This window comes from Anthonomus grandis, chromosome 22 (assembly GCF_022605725.1).
Source record: "Anthonomus grandis grandis chromosome 22, icAntGran1.3, whole genome shotgun sequence".
Classification (NCBI taxonomy): Eukaryota; Metazoa; Arthropoda; class Insecta; order Coleoptera; family Curculionidae; genus Anthonomus; species Anthonomus grandis.
In genome coordinates, this window is record NC_065567.1 from 29616750 (window position 1) to 29637119 (window position 20370).

At 30.2% G+C, this 20370-nt stretch overlaps 1 long non-coding RNA gene across 2 annotated transcripts; it reads left to right on the top strand.

Annotated features, from left to right (window-relative positions):
• The first annotated feature begins 708 nt into the window (after positions 1–708).
• LOC126748642 (uncharacterized) lies at positions 709–8700 on the top strand. Of its 2 annotated transcripts, XR_007664787.1 has the most exons (8): positions 709–862; positions 916–1086; positions 2203–2345; positions 2423–2480; positions 2539–2671; positions 5993–6069; positions 7183–7589; positions 7667–8700. It is a non-coding gene; the product is annotated as an uncharacterized LOC126748642 (long non-coding RNA). The 2 variants fall into 2 exon arrangements; XR_007664786.1 differs by lacking the exon at positions 7667–8700 and having other exon boundaries at positions 7183–7646.
• The last annotated feature ends 11670 nt before the right edge of the window (positions 8701–20370 follow it).

Here is a 20370-nt window from a genome sequence, read left to right on the forward strand (position 1 = left end):
TTGCCAAATATTTTAGTGTATAATACCCTGAGCATTTTAAATAAATAGGTTTTTGTTATCCCGTTTTATTGTATAGATTTTTCGTTGTTCCTGTTAAATAAATGGTTCGGTGTTTTGCTTTTATTTGCGCAAAAAAGCGTCAAAACCATATTACATAACAAAATAACAACGCATTCATTAATTATGCATATTAGGTTGGAGTTGTAACCAAGACCTAAATCCAGCTTAAAGTTTTCTTTGGCTTAAGTCAGAAAACTTTTAAATAACTCTCATGTAGCGACATCTCCCACTGAAACTTCCCAATAAAATAAAGGAAAACTCTGCAACTGAATTTAAAAAGAAATCCAAATAATCGATGAAACTGGATAATATTTCCCATGTAAGTAATAGATGGCACCATCTATTCCTTAGATAAAACTTTGCCCATGCATATTTCTGGTTTCCTGATAATAAAAGTCTAGTTTTGGCCGCCATGCCACATTATACACTTTGGTCGCACTTTGATTGAGAACTTACTATTTTTTAAATCCTTTTTTTTAATTAACGTAATAGTCGAGTGAATCCTTACGTTCGATGGTAACCAAGCCTAAACGAACGAACTTGATTCCATGATTTTACTCTGTGTCATCTGTCTTAACAATGTCACCAGTGTTACTGGCAACACTGGGATGTCAAAACAATTTGTTTATATTTTAGTTGTTTGCTGGTTGTATGATTATTTTAGGTACAATATAAGGGAATCCCAATGAATGGATATCCCCTGGGAAGCAGTAGAAGAAGGTCCAGGAAGCTCTTTATGTCTGAAGTTATAGTTATAGTGTTATAAGTTATTATAATGTGTGATGAAAAATGAACCAACCAAGTTGAGTATAACATTGGTCCAACAGGAAATAGATTAAAAATTTAACGTTTTAGATAAGTGAAGATCAGCAGGGAGAGTGCATATCAGGAACATAAATTATCCATTTTAATCTACATAAAACAGAACCTGTTTATCATGGTCTTACTAAGTGGAATTTACATCCCAAAGATAGCTGAAAGATCATCGCGAGAGTTCACCCAAACCTGAAACCAAACAAGATACTGGTAAGAACTTTCAGATGTAACTAGTATAGTAGGCAAATTTTTGATATCTATGACATCTACACCAAGATTTTCTCTAGGGTTATTTTATATTATCAAACACTATGACAAGAATGTAAGCCTTGCTTACTAAAATAGCCAGTCAAGAATCTTCCTTTTTCATTCATATTTGAATCCGTTTAATATGCAGGCATATATCAGCAAGTCGAGGAAGACCCTCTCACAACTACCCTACATTTGAGTAGAGAATGTGGATACTAATGGAATACTAATAATTCTTGTGAGATTCCAGTCAGTTATTTTTTTTAAACAAAAATATTGCCTTATCTCGAAGTTTCATCATGAATTTACATTCTGCATTATTCATGGAAGATATTTTTTCTTTCATTTGATGGTGTTTATAGGCTCAAATATGTCCAGGAAATTAATATTATCATTAAAAAATTGTATGTATAAGTTTCTTTTTTTTATCAATTAATTTAACAGGGATTCTGTAACCTGTCAGATCTACAAACTTGTTCTTATTGTTTAAAACTTTGAAATCAAGACTGCCCAACAAACTGAACTCCCTAGAAATATCGCCTGTAAACCGGTGGTTAGTCTTGCCGGACTATATCATCAAATAAATAGGAGATGATTTAGTAATATTAGTTTAAATTGTTTGACAATAAAAAGTTTCTGGTAAAGGTATGGACAATCAACAAGATTATGAATTATTTTATATGACATTTAAAGAGACAAGGAATTTTAGTGATTGAATAGTAAATTGTGATAGCAAAACAGCATTATTAAATCTCTCTCTGGATAGACACCACACTCTTTAAGGTACAGTAATTGTAGAAACATCCTTTATCTTTAGAGTTAATTAAAACCTATATACTGTACAATGCAAAAAAATGCAAAACTTAATTGTGGCTAATATTTTTGTCTGGATGTAACTCACTAAACAATCAGACAATAGCTCTTGCAACGCTCCCAATTTGGTAATACAGTTTTTTTTACCTTACTTCTACCAGCCTTTCTTGAAATGAATAAATCATAACCATGATTATAGATCACAAATATTATTATTTTTTGAAATCCATGATTGAAGCAATAAAGCAATTGTATTTATTGCAGATTGAAATACTGAAATAGACGGAGCATATTATGTTGCTGGGGAGAAGAAGAGACCTATTTTTATGGCGGTAAAAGAGATTCCTTAAATGGAGGCGCTAGGATATTCCTAGTGCAATACATAGACAGGAGAATATTGTAAAAAGGTAACACTTCATTATTGTATATAAGAAATATAGAGTTGGTTAAACCAGTTTAATTAATATGTTTGCATTTATTGCAGTAGCAGACTAGGAAGTTAAAGAATAAAGGAGCCCAAGAATATAGTGCTGAAAACAAGGGTAATAGTAAAAAAGTATTTTATATGAAGGATATCTTAAGCTAGAGTATTCTTTATAGGCAATTAATTGATACTTTTAATCAGTTAGACCTAAGGGGAAATTAAAATACCTGGAACATCAAGTCAGTTGGTGCTAATAAAAAAGAAGAAGTCTTAAGATATTCCTGCATGTGAACAGCAAGAACCAAGAAGGTATTGCAGATGATACAGTATATAGTTATAGTTGGATTTCTGTTGCACAATAGTATATCTTTTAGTATTGAAACTAGGACAAGACCTGTTAATGTGAAGGAAAGAGTTTTACAGAAACTACAGAAATGTTTCTCACATATCTGTGTCTAAAGAATCTAAAATCTGTGTCGTCCCATTTGTGGTCTCTATGAAAGAAAGAAAGAAAGAAAGAAAATGTGCTATATTACGTAAGACAACAAAATCTTGTGTACAAGCATCCTAAAAACTAAAAAATTCCAAATTCCCTTTAAATTTCAAATTTCAAACAAACATAACATCTAAAACACTTTACCATAAAATTTACACACATTACCAAAATTAATCATAACAAAACAGATTGAGAAAAAAAAGCATCTTTTTGATAAATTTAATTAAAAAATAAGTAAAGCTGTCAATAAAACAGAATTTAGAAGAAGTAAATTACATTATTTAACAGGAAACGAAACTAAAACACTAAAATGATGTCAGAGCACAGGTTAAAAGGTATCATTAAAAAAATCGTCAAGGCTATAATATTTAACTCGAAAAACTCATCCATTATCCCAAAGATGCTGGTCATACACTTTTATAAAAGGTAAAAAACACGAAATCTACAGCATCACAAATATTATTTGTGATGCTGTAGATTTCGTGTTTTTTACCTTTTATAAAAGGCTATAATATGCCCTGGATAATAAAAGTGATTTTAATTCCTTTTTGAAATGTTAGACACCATTTATGAGCAGAAACTTTTAATTCATAAAAAAGAACAAGCTTTATCTTATACTAATTATATAATTGGAGTACATGAATAAATTAATATAAATACCAAAATTACAATACATTATGTTCCATAAACAATATATTTGCAATTTATTCCCAAATTGGAACTCAATGCTGCAAGTATTTAGTAGGTAACTATTTTAATTTTACTTTTATCTTTGCCTATGTTTAATTTTTAATGGCGTTTGTAAAGTTGGCAATAAATTAAATTAAATAATAAGTTTTATTCCAAGTAAAAAAATACTATTTCTCCAATAAATTATCTGGAATATCTTAAAGTGCAATAAAAATTACCACGCATTAAGTGCTAACATTTAAGGCAAATCATACAGTCGATATGATTCTGTTCCTATTCTGGGTTCCTTCATTTGAATAATAATAATGTTCATTTTAAAATTAATTTTACAAAGCAATTATTATGAATCTAATTAGAAACATCATGAACTTTCTAAATTTACCATAAATTTCTCCAGGGTGAAATACCATTATGCAAAGCAAAATAATAGACGAAGGGTCCTGTTTACTTCACAATCTTTATTTCACATACAATACAATCTTATCAACAAGATTTTAATATGGAGACGGTTTGTGGATGATATTTTTTTAATTTGGACAGGTTCCAAAGCAGAATTGCAGAAATTTCACGTTTTTCTCAACTCTTTAAATCCGAAAATTCAATTTACGGTCGAAATAGAGTGCAATAATAAATTAATTTTTTTAGATCTAACTATTAATAGGATAAGTAAGAGCTTACAATACTCCATATATAGAAAACGAACACAAACCGACAATGTCATTCCTGCAAAATCAAACCATTTCTTTGGACATAAACTGGCAGCTTTTCATGCATTAATTCATAGACTCTTTACGATCCCTCGTTCACCTTTGGAATTCTTAAAGAACAGAACACTATTAGATTACAATTAACAATGGATACAAAAAGTTCAATAAAATATTATTTCAGTCTCTCTAGTGAGCCCCTTGTTCAAACCATCCATCCTTACCAACCTTCGAAATATTATGTAAAAATTTCCTTTATTGGTCCGATTTCTTTAAGAATAGGTAATTTACTTAAGTCCTTAAGACAATAATATAAAAATTGTGTATAAGTCGTTTCAAAATATAAGAAATCTTTGTTCAAGATTAAAAGACTTTGTAAGCCCATTAGAAGGCAGTGGCGTTTACCTCTTATCATGCAACTCTTGTCCAGCCAAATATGCTGGTCAAACCGGCAGAAATTTCAAATTAAGAATTAAGGAACATTTAAATTCTCAGAAGTCGCCTAATGATAAAAGATCTGCCTTTGGATTGCACCTAAGAGAAACAGGTCATTCATTTAATACAGACGACAATTTCAAAGTTTTGCACAACCTAAATAAAAGCGAAAAATTAAATATATTAGAAAAATTAGCAAAACTAGAAATAAATACACGAGTTAATTGTCTGAACTAGGTTCGTTCACCTTCACTACCGAGAAGCGGCCAAAATTGTAAATTTATTTAAGTAGTTTCCACATTCCTGTGAATTTACTGTTTTTTAAAATGTTATGTTAACCGCATTTAATCCTAGATGTCCCTGTTAGTAATAGTATTAAATATCTGTGTATAATATAGTACCCATGTAAATTTTTTTAAAAAACCAAAATCCGTTATTGTTTTGTGGGTGTGATGACATGTTTTTAGATTGATGTATCGTCATGTTATGTGTGTGCCATTTTTTGGCCTTTTTATGGACATTTTGTAATAATATCAGTTTTCCCTTGACAATGGTTTAACAACCGAAACGCGTCGGGATTTTTGAAATAAAGATTGTGAAGTAAACAGGACTCTTTGTCTATTATTTTGCTTTGCACTTGTAAGTTTGTAAGTGTTTCCATTCAAAAAATATGCATATATCTAGTTCGGACAAAATAAAATATAAGTGTTTAAACAGTATTGAATAGCTAGACCATTTAGGAGATTACTTTGCCCTTTTCTATTTATCAATATTATTGCTATGTATTATTGTAATTTCTTAATAAATTATTAAAAAAAGAAAACCGAAAGGAGAATTACAGTACATGTTTAATTAAGAAAATTAATTGCTCAAAACTGATCCAAGGCTTAATTTTATACCTAATTTTGAAATAGGGTTTTCTTCTAAATTCAAGAGGCATAATATTATAAATTTTTAGATGTAAATTAGCTGACCTAAAATCAAGGCAAATTATTAGGGTTAATTGACAAAAATTAAATAGCATGTAAAAAGACCATGATTTTTATACTAATTGCTCTTATTTTGTGGTTAAGGTGCACTAATTAAGTTATTATTGGTTGTTGGGTCTAGGTTTTAGTAGGAGGACAAGTTGTTTTATGATAAATTCTTGCAGTTTGATAGTCTTTTCCAAACGTATGCTTTGACAGTCGATTCAATTAAGAGAAAACGTACTGATCAGACTTTAAAAACAATTAGAGCGTTTTCAGTAGTAACGCCTTTTACACCCATAAAAGTTTATACTACATCGATTGTCTTATTTTGTAGATTATGCCACAGAAGACAAAAACATTTATTGAAGTGAAGGAATAGGCGTGGAAGTACATCAGAGCAATAATAAAAGTGTAAGTAGTATAAAGTGTTTGTTTGCTTTTGTATTAAGTTGCAACATTTTTTAATATTAAATAACCCTTTTCATCTATTAATTTATTAACTTAATGATTATGCATTTTTGATGTGATGGCCTTAAGAGATATTTTAAATCATTTGACTCTGCGTGGCCAGTTATCTAAATACAGTATAATATCATTTAAGTATTTCTTGTTAAGGTTACGGTTATTTTAACCCTCTGTATTATTAAGACTAGAGTATTGAATTAGGAAGCATTATGCTCAAAGAGCGGATTTAATGATTTTTCATTTTACTTTCTTGATTTTTTGGTGGAACAGACAATATATTGTTCCTCGTTCACCATTACATGCGTAAAGTAATGCAATGTCTTAGCTTAGGGTAATTTAAAAATTGATTTTGTAACTAATAAGGGGTAGTTAAAAGAAATTATTTATTTATTGATAAATAACTAGAGAAGTAATAAAAATTCAAATCATTTAACGGTTATTAATGTCATTATGTTAAACCCCAGATTTCCTGTTGTTCACCAATAAATCAAGAAATAGTATATCCAGTACAAGAATCTGCGTCCCTTTTTTTGTAAATGATTTTAAAATAACGCAGAATTTTATTAAGGGTTGCGAAACAGTTTTGCCATAATAAATGGACGAAAAACGAACTAAATTCCTATACTACCGCTATTAAAAAGCGAGTCGCGTTTCCTTTAAAATAAAACCGAAATCAAGTCGACGGCAATAAAATCATTTGCCAAAAATCTTCGCCTCGGCAGATCTAAATCCTTTTAACTGCCACTTTACTTTATATAAACAACTTTAAAGCCGAAGTAATTTAAACTTCCCGAGATTATCCCGCCATATATGCACTGGGAACTTTTCCTCTATATTTTCCCAATATGTCCCGAATTTGCATATGGCATCGTAGATAGAAAACAGGAAAGCACTTGCTGACGAGAAACACTTACTGTGTTCTCTGCTCTGCAAAGTGTACCGCGTGTAGTTTCGGGCTACTGCGGATTGCTTGGAGTTAAATTACCTGTGATAAGCATATTTCGAAACTTTATTTTTGCTTGAAATATTTAAAGTTGAAACTTTTGTTTGCCCCAACAGGATCAATAAAAGGAGGCGACCGGAACTTTAGGCAATTTTATTGTGAAAGTATCAGCGTCGGACCCCTTGCATTGGGGGTGCAGGCACGTACAAGGTCGAGGAAAACTAATTTGTCCCAAACCGGGCCGAAAGTTAGGGAGTGACATGCCCGCCTGGACAACAACAAGAAGAAAGTCAAACTGGTTATGCGAGTAGTTATAGTTGCACACGTACACGGAAGGGGTCTTGGACTGCCGGAAACTTTCCGGCAAATCATTAAATTAGGCTCCGGATCGTTTCCAGATTCCAGATTTTCTTGGACCTGACTTCCTTGTCCCCCTTTTAGATGGTATTAAGATGGACTAGCGGCATTCGTTTCATGTTAATATGAACAACACGTTTTAGGGCTCCAGGGTTCCCGTTAATTCGTCAGTATTTTTGTTACCTGATAGTGTTTAAATTAAATGAATTGGATAATTGATGAACTCGAGTATTTTATTTTTAGGTCAAGCTCTTGAATATGCATAAATTCAAAAAGTGAGTTCGAGCCAAGTTAAGTTTCTCAAACTTAAACCATGCAGTACAATTTCAGCGGTTAAAACTAGGTTAACTTCCTGAGGACTGAATACATTAAAATGAAATTGAGACCTAGCCGGGCGCAAATTAACGGGTGTTTTCGGGAAAATCGGTTGAACAGTTAACCATTTGTTATCTGAAGCTCACTTTTTTTAAGAATTGACCGGTAACATAAAATCAATATGATTGCCATTTTCAGAGCTTTTTATTCAAATTTTCCATAATCAGAAAGACCTTTGTTCCCTTTTTAATAAAAATCGGAGCGGACGTCTTCTGGCGAAGAAATGTCGATGGGAAATCTTCTTAAACCGGATCGGCGCGGCGCCACGGGTAAAATTATGCAAAGTGAGATATCTCGGAATATAAGGTTTTAATAAACTTGATTATGGAAATGGCCGGAATAGTTAGATTATTTCAATAACGCTCATGATAGTGTAATTAAACAATTACTTTAAATATTGAGATTTAGTATCGTGCCCATGCAGCACAATAATGTTTAAAATTACCATATAATAATAATATGTTTATTAACCCATTAAAAAAACTACACTGATATAATAATGGTTTTAAATTTAAAAAAACCAATAGATGTTCATCAGCTTCCTTTATGTCATAAGAGAGCTGTTGAAGCCTATACTATATTAACAATACAAAAAATCTAACTATTATTATAGTAGAGGCACGCAAAGTAAGAATTAAGCAATTTATAGCCTACCTATAGTACCCAACATACTTTAACTTAAAATAATTAGTTACATATAATTTAATGGAATAATGTGACACCAGGTCACTGACTAAGAAGTAGAAGTCCCTAATTCGTTTCTTAGAGTTGAGCAGAGAAACCCGAAATTTGATTTTATTAATGTATGTCGATACATATGAAAGGATTTTTTAAATATTATTTGTTTATTAGGAAAAGTAATTGTTAAAATATGTTTTCTATGTATATTAATATTGTGTACATCTATTTATTAGCCAAGTAGGGTGGTTTTGTATTTTAAAAGTTAATTAAAAAAACATAACGAGAGTAGAATTCTTCTAATCTACATATTAAGCCAATTTACTTCTTTCAGTTTATGGGAAATTCGCTATCTACGCCATATTCCAAATGTATGACGCAAACATGAACATAGTGTTTTTTCACGTTTTACTCGAAAACCTTAAGGTTATATGAGAAAAGTATTGATACAAAAACTATAGATTTTTTTATCATCTATAATTGTTTTCAAATGCATTCTTCTTTTAGGCAATTATTTTCTGCAAAAAAACGTTTTTTAAAAATCCTACCCTTAGCCCCCCACCCACCCCACACGACTTACCAGTAAGAAATTGTTTTCAAAAATCACTGTTTTTCATTCATAATATCTAATCTAATAGCATTGTTTTCGTATTAATTATTTATTAATATACATATATATAATTATATAAAATTTAAATAAACAAACTGTGTTATTAGATTAGATGTTAACGATGAAACCAGCTGTTATTCATGCGTATTATTTTGCAAAACAATGATTTTTTAAAATAATTTCTTACTGGTAAGTCGTGTGGGGTGGGTGGGGGCTAAGGGTAGGATTTTTAAAAAACGTTTTTTTCCAGAAAATAATTGCCTAAAAGAAGAATGCATTTGAAGAGAATTGTAGATAATAAAAAAATCTTTAGTTTTTGTATCCATATTTTTCTCACATAACCTTAAGGTTTTCGAGTAAAACGTGAAAAAACACCATTTTATTTCTGGAAAACAAGACGTCTCGCGGTGAAAATTGCAGCAGTTGCAGCATTTTTTTATCCCTATTATGTGGAAATTTAGTTTTTTAAGCAGTCTTTTGGGTATTTAAATTTAGTTGTCAACCCTTCAATCTAAGTTGTTACAGCTTATATGAAAAGCCTATTTTAATTATTTATTTACGTTAACTTTGTCAAACTACAATTTTAGTTACTTTTAAGTTATCCGGTAATGGTAGATGCTATAGAAGTTATATTTAACAATACAATTTCCAAAATGCATAAATCTTTAATCCAATCCCCTCGTAATCAAGTTCTTTTTAATTTCTGTCTTGTTTTAGTGACCCACTTTAATTTGGTTAATTTTTAAGGATTTAGTTGGATATCGGGTCAATTTTTGTAAAATCGAAGCTTTACAAAAAATTTCCTTTAATTTCCAACAGTTAACAAGAGCTTTGATCTGTTCGCCCTGAAGAAGGCCTAATATATATATATATATAGTCCAAAGAATTTTTTTTTAATTATATTTTGTTTTACTCAAAATATCTTCCACTGATATAAACATGTTGACATTAAACTGAGACCGACTAACAAACAGGGGGAAACGTCATCCAATAACCGTAAACGCCGCCGCCTCGCGTACATACATTAATTAGCACCACTCAATTGTGATTAATTAATTAGGGCAGCCACGCTTTGATGTTCACACCAGGATTCCAACTGATTTCATACTGCCTTGTGTACAAATCGGAAGTGCCTCAAGTCAGACTTAATACTTACCCCTCGTCAGATTAATATCCATTATAATTTTGGGATGTGTGACTTTTTTTTTTTTTAAACATAAATTGCCCTTTACGTCGACTTTCTGAACTACATCACGGCAACGGAAAATGATGTAATGACGTAATCAACTGCCTTAACCCTAATTCGCTTCATATCTGCCTCTGAAATCGACGTGACTTCACTTTGAGTTTTCTTTATACGGCGACGTTCTTGCTCTTATATGTTTAACGTCGACCAATCATTTGCAGGTTATTGCTGATGTCGTGAGCGTAGCTTTAGATTAAATCTATTTGTATGCATTATAGAAATCATGCTTTTAAGAAGTTTTGACTTTTAGTTCTAATGAAGAACCATGATTTTGCTTTTGTTGGATATAGGACTAAAAGTAGGGTCCTTAGTAAGTAGCGTAGCGATGGGTTTAGGACCAAGAAATCAAAAACATCCTTTTTTAAAAATGTACCGACATTTTGTTAAGGAAAAACAATGTTTTTGCACTAAATATATATGCAATATTTAATTTATTAACACTATTTATTAAAATTTTATATATAAGTATTTAGTATAAAAACAGCGTCATTGGATTAAATAATATGAACGAAAAACAGTGATTTTCCGAAGGAATTTCTTACTGGGTAAATGTTTGGGGTGGGTGGGGGGGTAAGGGTTATTTTAATGAAAAACAATGTTTTAGCAAGAAATATATATTCATTATTTAATTTAATAACACTGTTTATTTAAATATGATATAATTTTATACATGAATATTTAGTATAAAAACCGCGTCATTAGATTAAATAATATGGACAAAAAACAGTGATTTTTCAAAGGAATTTCTTACTGGGCAAATTTTTGGGGTGGGTGGGGGGTGTAAGGGTTGTGTTGATGAAAAACAATGTTTTTGCAGAAAATATATATTTAATATTTGATTTAATAGAAGTGTTTATTTAAATTTGATATAATTATACGTATATAAATATTCATAAATAAAGACAGCGTCATTAGATTAAATAATATGGACGAAAAACAGTGATTCTTGAGAAGAAATTCATCAGATATTTGAGGTGTAGTAATCGAGTTTAAAATCTACATCTGCAAACCCCGTGTCAATTTTATAAATGCCGAAATTTTCTCCCCTTTTGTAAATGGAATATTATATGATATACGTATATTCTACAGTTTAATAAATATACCTTGACCATATACGACAAAAAAATCGTTGAATAAATATATACTTAACGAAAATAATATATAATAATATACTACTTAAAAATGCCATAATTTAAAAAATTTTTGCTTGAACTGGTTAATACCTTAAGCAAAATTTGCCATTTTATTTTAACAAAATAGTCCAATCAGTTTTCTGGATATTGGTCTTTAAACTAAATGGAATATGGTCCTCTACTAAACCTTATTGAAAATGATGAACAATGATTATTATAATAAAAATAAATCCCATATTCCCGAGACATTCATGGTTAACAATAGGTCTCGAACGACGAGCAATAAAACTCAAGATAAAACTTAAAACATCGGCATTTAACCTCCCGGGTAATATTCAGGACGGCGGAATAACGAAAGCATGCAAAATTAACAGTTGGGGAGTAAATTTTCATATCTTTTATTTGCCGGGGAAACTCGATAAACAGAAAGTGGAAACCTATAAAACAGGCGACGATTTCCCAGGGAGGGAAGAAAGTACTGGAAATATCAAAACAATAAAATGGTTTGGAAACGGTCACAATTGCGCCCGAACGAGACAGTTTTATTGGAAACTGCGAAACAATTTGCAACTTCCGGATTTTATTCGAATGCTCCGCATTTAATATTGTATTCTATTTTAAAGCGGCACATTATGTTTAGATCTTGTCGTTTTATTCGTGGCCAGATTTTGATGAAGAATAACATGACAAAACCAACAAATATTCTCATCATCATCTTCTCATACTTATCCCAGTGCAAAAAGAGTGAGTAAACAAAATTAAGGCTGACGAAAGCCGTGATTGTATGTTATCCTGGAAGTACGGATAATATGCCAAGTAACGCAATATTTGTTTCGTCAACACGACATGCGACTATGATCAACTCCGCTAACAGCTACTACAATTCACTCTTGAACGTCAACCTCGGGTGTAAATTTTTAATCTATTAATGGCACTATTGTCAAAATACCCCTGTCAATTCATAGTATTTGATTGTCCAAAAAAAAATTAATTAATTATTAAGACAATATCAAAATAGTATTAAAAGAAAATTCCTTGGTATTATGTAAATGATCCTATATAATTAAAACTAAGGGAAATCTGTACTTCTTTGAAAATAAGATTAATTATTCTGTTCTTAGTGTCAATAAGATTATAAATTAAAAGGGTAATTTAAGTTTATATCTACCTACTAACTTTTACTTTTTGTTCCTTTTATATTCAGAAAAAATTATTTTGTTCCTATGAAGATTTTAATAAAATTAATAGTTTTTAAATAAATTTGTTCCTAGTCGAGGTTGACCGATTTTCCTAAAAAAGGGCCATAAATGTGCCAATTTTGGTTCGATTTCGATGAAATTTTTTATGAATTAAAGGGTTTTTAATGGAGAGAAAAATAATGTTTTTTATGAAAATATTGATAAAATTGAGAGTTTTTGAATGAATTTGTTCCAAGTCAAGGTTGGCTAGTTTTCCAGAAAAAGTGGCCATAAACATGCCAGATTTTGATAAAATTTGTTGTATATTGAGGAGTTTTTAATGGGAAACAAAAAAGACCCAATGAACATTTTAGTAAAATTAATATTTTTTAAATAAAATTGCTCCAAATGGAGGTTGACTAATTTTCGTAAACAATGACCATAAATGTGCTAATTTTGGGTCGATTTCGGTGAAATTTGGATTAAAGTAAAGGGTTTTTAATGGAGAACAAAAGAGGTCTCTATGAAAATTTTGATAAAACTAATGAAAATATTAGTAAAGTTTTTGAATTTTTCCAAGTAAAGGTTGGCCATAAATTTTTCAATTTTGACCCGATTTTCATAAAGTTTGATTTAAATAAAGAAGTTTTTAATTGGGAAAAAAAGGTTCTTATGAAAATGTTGATAAAATTAGTAGTTTTTAAATGGACAACCTTTGTTTGTTCCAAGTCTAGGTTGGCGAACTTTCCTATAAGAACGACCATAATTAAGGCAATTTTAACTTCGATGAAATTTATTTTAAATTCAACAGGTTTTAATTGGAAAAAACTTCTCTATGAAAATGTTGATAAAGTTAATAGTGTTTAAACGAATTTATTCCAAGTCAACGTTTTCTTTATTTGGAATAAATTCATTCAACAATTCACGAGTTTCCTGAAAAAATATGCCAATTTTGACCTGATTTTTATTGTTTTTTTTTAATAAGGATTTTTAATGGGGGAACAAAAAAGGTCCTTATAAAAATTTTGATAAAATCTACTACTTTTTAAATTGTCAATGTTTGTTTATACCAAGACAATTACCATGAAAAATGAAAAATTGTTCTTTGAGTTTACTGCCAATGTAAATAAAAATAACAAAGAGTTTACTGCCTTTTACTTTTTGTTCCTTTTATATTCAGAAAAATTATTTTGTTATGTTTGATAGTTATATTGCGTTATTATGTATTTTATTGTATGACCCACCTACAGAAATATTTTTTTTAGTTGCTATTTATTTAAACTATAATTTCTAAAAACGTTAATAAAAAAGATAACCGAATATATTTTTGTTTTATTTATTTAAAAAAAAATCCTCTCCATCTCTGGCTTAAATTTTCGACTCCTTTCAAGTTTCGTTCCTATGGAACTGAGTCAAAATCGAGTAAAATTAACGATCCGCATTTCAAAATGGAAATATCTGGATCGAAAATTTTTATGCGATTTTTAACTTGGTTTCCATACGACGATATTTGAATTGATTCAAAAATCTAAGCCCAGACACCATTCAAATAGACTTTAAATTAATATTTAGTCACTGAAACACTTGTATTTAAACAATAATTTAGTTTACACCTAATATTCGGTCAAGGTTACACCTATTTTTAATGAATCGGACCTTCAGTCATTCCATATGTCAGTTTAATTACATTTTGATGATGTTTCAATCAGATCACAATTTACTTCAATGATTCTTATGTTTCAAAGACTTATGCACAAATAAAAGTAAGATATTCATTTATTAAATCACAAATGTCATTCAGGTTTTGCAAATACAGTTAAGTACAGTACAAAAGCGTTTTTTGTCTGTACAATAGTTTTCTGAATTGAAGTGAAACTTGAAAAGCCTAGACCAGTTGACTGAATTTTCCCATTAAAAAATGTACTTCGGGCACCAAGCCGCATGCAATAAGAGAACAGCGAAGCTGAGATGTAGTTTGGAGCTTCAGGCGGGCCACGCCCTGCTAACAACCACAATTACCCGCTAACGATAGCCATTATTTACCTACATAAATGAAAATACAAGTTTATTGCTATAATAAGACATTTCCACTTTATTATTTACCCCTAAAACCCGAGCACATGAAAATTGATTTAACCTAATAAACGTCTGAAAATCAAGGAAATTATTCTGACACTCCTTTGCATATATTTGAAATAACTTCAATACCTGGCAAGATCAGAAGTTCTAAACAAAACAAAAAATAAAGGGGTGACGTTCCATCCATATCCGAAGGCATATCACACAGCAAATGAACACAAACCATACGACAGGGCGCTGCATAGCGTCGCATATATCAAAAGGCAGTGAGGAAAGTTCATGGAAAATGCAATAATGTCGCGATGTTAATTCAAAGCTAATGCAATAACTCCAAGCGTGGCAGTAAGTATGGCAAATTTCGCCCATCCAGTCTGGAAAAGTTCCACGTCGAGATTCATGAGTCAATTTAGTTGCGCTGACAATGAGGCACTGTCCCCCGAGTTCATTTCGTTGCGGAAGTTCCCATACCGAGCGTCTGATGTCGCAAATAATTCGCCTCTTTTTTTTTTCAGGTTTGTTTTTGTTTGTTTCGTTTCTTGAGATTTTTGGCTCAATTCGCGGCAAAGCGTTGGTTCCTTTAATAAGTCGCTCAATTTGTTTCAAATATAATGTGAAGTGCTACGTGGGATTCGCCAAATAGTTGGCCAACATTGTATGAAGATACTTAATAGTATTTTGCAAATTATCGCTGATAAAACTAGTCAAAATAATGGCGCAAAAATTAATTATTCCCTAACAATTTCTGTTTTTTTCAATTTCTTTTTAGACTTTTTGCGGAGGCTCTACTTTCGGTACCATGATGCCTATGGTATTGGTCCAACTGAAGTTGAAGCAGATCTGTCAGCCTTCAGGTCCTTCTTCTCATCAGAAAAGCTGCTACGCCTTCAAAAAATCAGAGAGAGTCATAGCAATTATTATTCTGGTGGATCTCCCGCCAGGAATAAAAAATTTTAAATGACTTGACGCGAACAGAGGATCAAGCACCCTCTGAAATACTGGACAATGGCAAGCTTTGTATTTTCTCTCTAAATATTCAGTCGTTAAGACATAAAACTAATGATTTATTTCTTTTACTAGAAGAGATTCATTTTCCAGAAATCGTTGCCATAACTGAACATTAATGCATGTTGGTGAGCCTGTGATGGTGGATAATTACATTAATACGCAAACACGTTTCAGCATCTGATAGGCCTTCCCATAGTTATCCACTTAGAAACACGGAACATGATCTATACCTGCCTACCCCACATTCAGAGTTGGTAAAAAGTTCCATATTATATAATGCAAAAAAAATGCACAATCATCTGCCATTGGAAATTAAATCCATCACATCTTTTTTTGCATTTCGTAAAGCATTAAAAGCATTCTTACTGGAGAGAGCTTTTTACATAGTTAACGATTTTTTTTTTGTAATCATTGATTTGAAATTTCGCACTAGCTGATTATGTATTTTTACTATCTATACATGTTTAGGTATACTGCTTTGTGTAGCTATTTTAGGATTGTTTATAATTTTTACTTTTTTAAACATTTTTTACATTTTTTTTTAACGTAGAGAGATTTTTTTTTTGACATTGTATACATTAAATTGTATATTTTATAATAATATTTTTGACTACTTACAATTTTTTAATTGTATTAATGTGTATATATTGTAGATATTCTATTCTATTCTATTTATTTATTTATTTTTTTTTTACTTTTGTTTATTTTTCTTTTCTTTAATTGTGTTTTGTTTGTATTTTTGTGTCTTTTTTGTTTTACAGCTTTGTCTACAAATTGTAACAATTTCTTGACAATAAAGCATTGATTGATTGATTGATTAAAAAACCCTATCAAAAAAATTTTGACCTCATTTAATCCAGCCACAACTTTTGCAGGGTCGAATATTACTAAAACCCCCCTGGGTGATAAAGTCTGTCATAAATGACCGACGTGAATCTTGATTGTTTGAGCTGTGAGGCACGATTATGTGTTTCATACTTAATTTAATAATCAAAATATTTTTAAAACGATGCATTCGACATATTAAAAGTTATTTTATAATAAAATTGATACGCCACTCTCTAATTGGTACACGCCTACTTTATCCGTGTTAGCCTAATGGAAGCACCACCATCATAGGCGTACAAATATTTTACTAAAAATCAAATCTTGTTAGTCTTATATTTGTCATTGTTTTTTTTAAAGAAAGAGGAGAACAATACAACAGAATTAGATTTTAATGTAAAGCTAATACACTGCAATTAAACGTGAAAAATAATATCTGGCAAATGGCCGCCTCGACTTTCGTGACAGCCTCTTATTCGTTTTGAGAAATTTTTAATTACATTTTCGCATAATTGCGGCCCAATTTCGCTAATAATACGTCTAATATCGTTTTTCAACTGTGGAATTGTTGTTGGGTTATTAGCGTATACGAGGGATTTTAAAAAACCCCAAAGAAAAAAGTCACAAGGCGTTAAATCGCATGATCTTGCGGGCCAGTTCTGGTCTCCATTCCGTGAAATGATACTGCGATAAAAAAAGAATGCTGCGCAGTTCAAAAGGTGCGTTCCTATTGGGACACCCTTTATATATTTACTTAATCTTAAAAAAAAGTGGGGAGATATATTTGTCAAATATTTGCAGTTTAATAGTCAATTAATATTTTGAGGCTACTACCAATGCAATGCAATATTCTAAATACCAAACTATCGAATTAAAAAAATACTCATGCATAATTTAAATGGATGTGATCTACAGGATTTTTTTTTTTAAATAACTTTACTACCAATGAAGATTTTTTTTTTTTAATTTGCAAATGTGTTTTAAGCATCAGAGGGCATTTGTTTGAAAAAGCATTTTTTTCTCAAGCTATTATTTTCTGCAAGAAAAACCGTTTTTCATTAATCCTACCCTTAGCCCCCCACCCACCCCACCAATTTACCAGTAAGAAATTTATAAAAAAATCATTGTTTTTTAATATAATACGCATGATGAATAAAAGCTGGTTTCGTCAGTAATATACAATCTAATAACACAGTTTGTTTATTTAAATTTGATATAATTATATATATATTTATTTTAATATTTAATAGGAAAACAGTAATTATTTGAGAATTTCTCACTGGGAAAATGTTTGGGGTGGGTGGGACGGTAAGGGTTGTGTTGATGAAAAACAATGTTTTTGCAGTAAATATACATATATATGCAATATTTACTTTAATAACAGTTTATTTAAATTTGATATAATTTTATATAAAAAATACTTAGGATAAAAACAATATTTGAGGTGTAGTAATCAAGTTTAAAAACTAGATAAACCTGTGTCAATTTTTTTAATGCCGTAATTTTCTCACTTTTGTAAACAGAATAGTATATTTTACAGTTATAATAAATTAATATATATACTTTGACCATATACGATTGATAAATATACCAATTTTAAGAACTTTTAAACTATCATTGGAAAAAAAAATTATTTAAATATTTATGAAATATTTAATTTGAATATTTACTTAATCTTAAAAAGAGTGGAACAAGGTATATTTGTCAAATACACACATTTTAAGATTCATTTAATATCTTGATGCTACTATAACTGTTGACTTAAAAAAACTCATGCATAATTTAAATGGATGTGACTAACACACCTTTTATTAGATTTAAACATCTATATCCTCAACGTTTGAAAATTTATATAAATTTTCTCAATTTTTTTAAGACGATAAATACTTTCTATACTAACTCCATTTATTTAAAGTACCTTAAGAACGCAATATTATTACCTCCAAACTCCTCTAATGGATCTAACACATGAAACTCCTAATTGGATCTAACACACTTATTTTTAAAATGTAATAATAAATAGTAAATTTTAAAGTTAAATTCCTAGAAACAAAACGCTCGTCATATCTCTGTTTTAAATTAAATTAAATAATACGAAAATTCATGCATAACTTAAGTGGTCACGACAAACTTATATTTATTCATTTAAAGTCTTTCGTTTACTTTAAGACGATAAACAATTTCTCTATCAATTTGATTTATTTTAAGGACCTTACCAACGCAATATCATTACTGCCAAATGCCTTATTTAAAAAAAAGTCATGTATAATTAAAATAAATGTGGCGCAATTATTTTTATAATTTGAACTTCTAAATGCTAATTGATAATTAAATTCTGAGAGACTAAATATTCATATCTTTGAAATTAAGGAAGCTATATAATTATAAGGAATGAGGTAATTAAATTAAAAAAAATATACTTTTATATATGTATCAACTTTTTACAGAAAGTATGTCAATTTCCATCAAATAAATAAAAAATGAATACACAATTTAAATGGACACGCTGAACTTGTTGGTATACGATCTGTATGAATTCCATTTGTTCAAAGTATCTAACAAACGCAAATTTTTACCAGAAAATTGTCATATCAAGAAAAAACTTGTGCATAATTTAAATGGATCTGATATACATATTTATATAATTAACACAATTGTTAATTTTAGAAGGTCGCCTTATAATTTTCTACCTAATTGATACATGTCTATTCCTACAATGGCAATATTAGTTGAATCAATCAGAATCAAATAGAATCAGAACCACCATAGGCGTGCCAAATTATTTGATGAAAATCATTCTATAACTTAGTGTTTGCCGCACATCATTTACATACCTCATTATATAGTAAAAATTATTTTCTCTATATACTAAAAATTTACAGAAATACATAAAAAAAAATTAGTTGAAATTCCTGGAATATATACAAAATTACGTCGAATTCCTGAAAGACTTAAAAACATTGAATTGGCAACTTCTTCAAAACATCAATGTTCAGTCCGAAATACTAGAAAGCATAAAAACTTTACCGAATATATGAGAAATATTGTTAATCAGTTGTTTCGGATGGAAATTAAAGAGTAAAGTCAAATTTCCATTAGTCTAGGAGCTTGTAATACGTGAAAATTTTTTGAAATCCCTGGAATACATACACAATTGCCTGAAATTCCTGGAAGATATAAAAAATTACTCTAGAACCCTGTAATATATGGAGAAATAGTTCCACTGCCTATAAAACATCAACTTAAAGTAGAAATATGAAAATAAAAAATTTATTTGAAATCCGAGGAATGCATACACAAATAATCAAAAAATATAAGAAAATCCCTAGAATATATGAGAAATGATTTTGGATACATTGAATGGGTATTTTAAATCCCTGGAGCACATAAAAAGTTACGTCAAATTTTTGGAAAATTGAAAGAAAGCCTGGAAAATCAGTTTAATTTTTTGAATAAGACAAATAATTCGCCTAATGTAATGAGGAGAATAACATGGTAAAGAAAGGAAATTATTCGGAATTGACCTGCCTCCTTAATGTTTGCTTGCCGTCATGTTTTTTCAAATCATTTTCTTAATAAAAGAAATTAATAAAAGAAAACAAATACTATGTTGAACAAGTCAACAGCATTTTATTAAGGCAGATATAAAACACACAATGCCTTCGTAACACGTATATACCTTAAACTCCATGTAACGGCCACAATAAAAACCGAAAATTTCGAAAACTATAAGAATATCTCACCGGTTTATAGTTGCTGTGCGATACTTACCGGGCTTCCTTTGGCGGAAAATCGCGAGGAAATTCACACTTTACCCT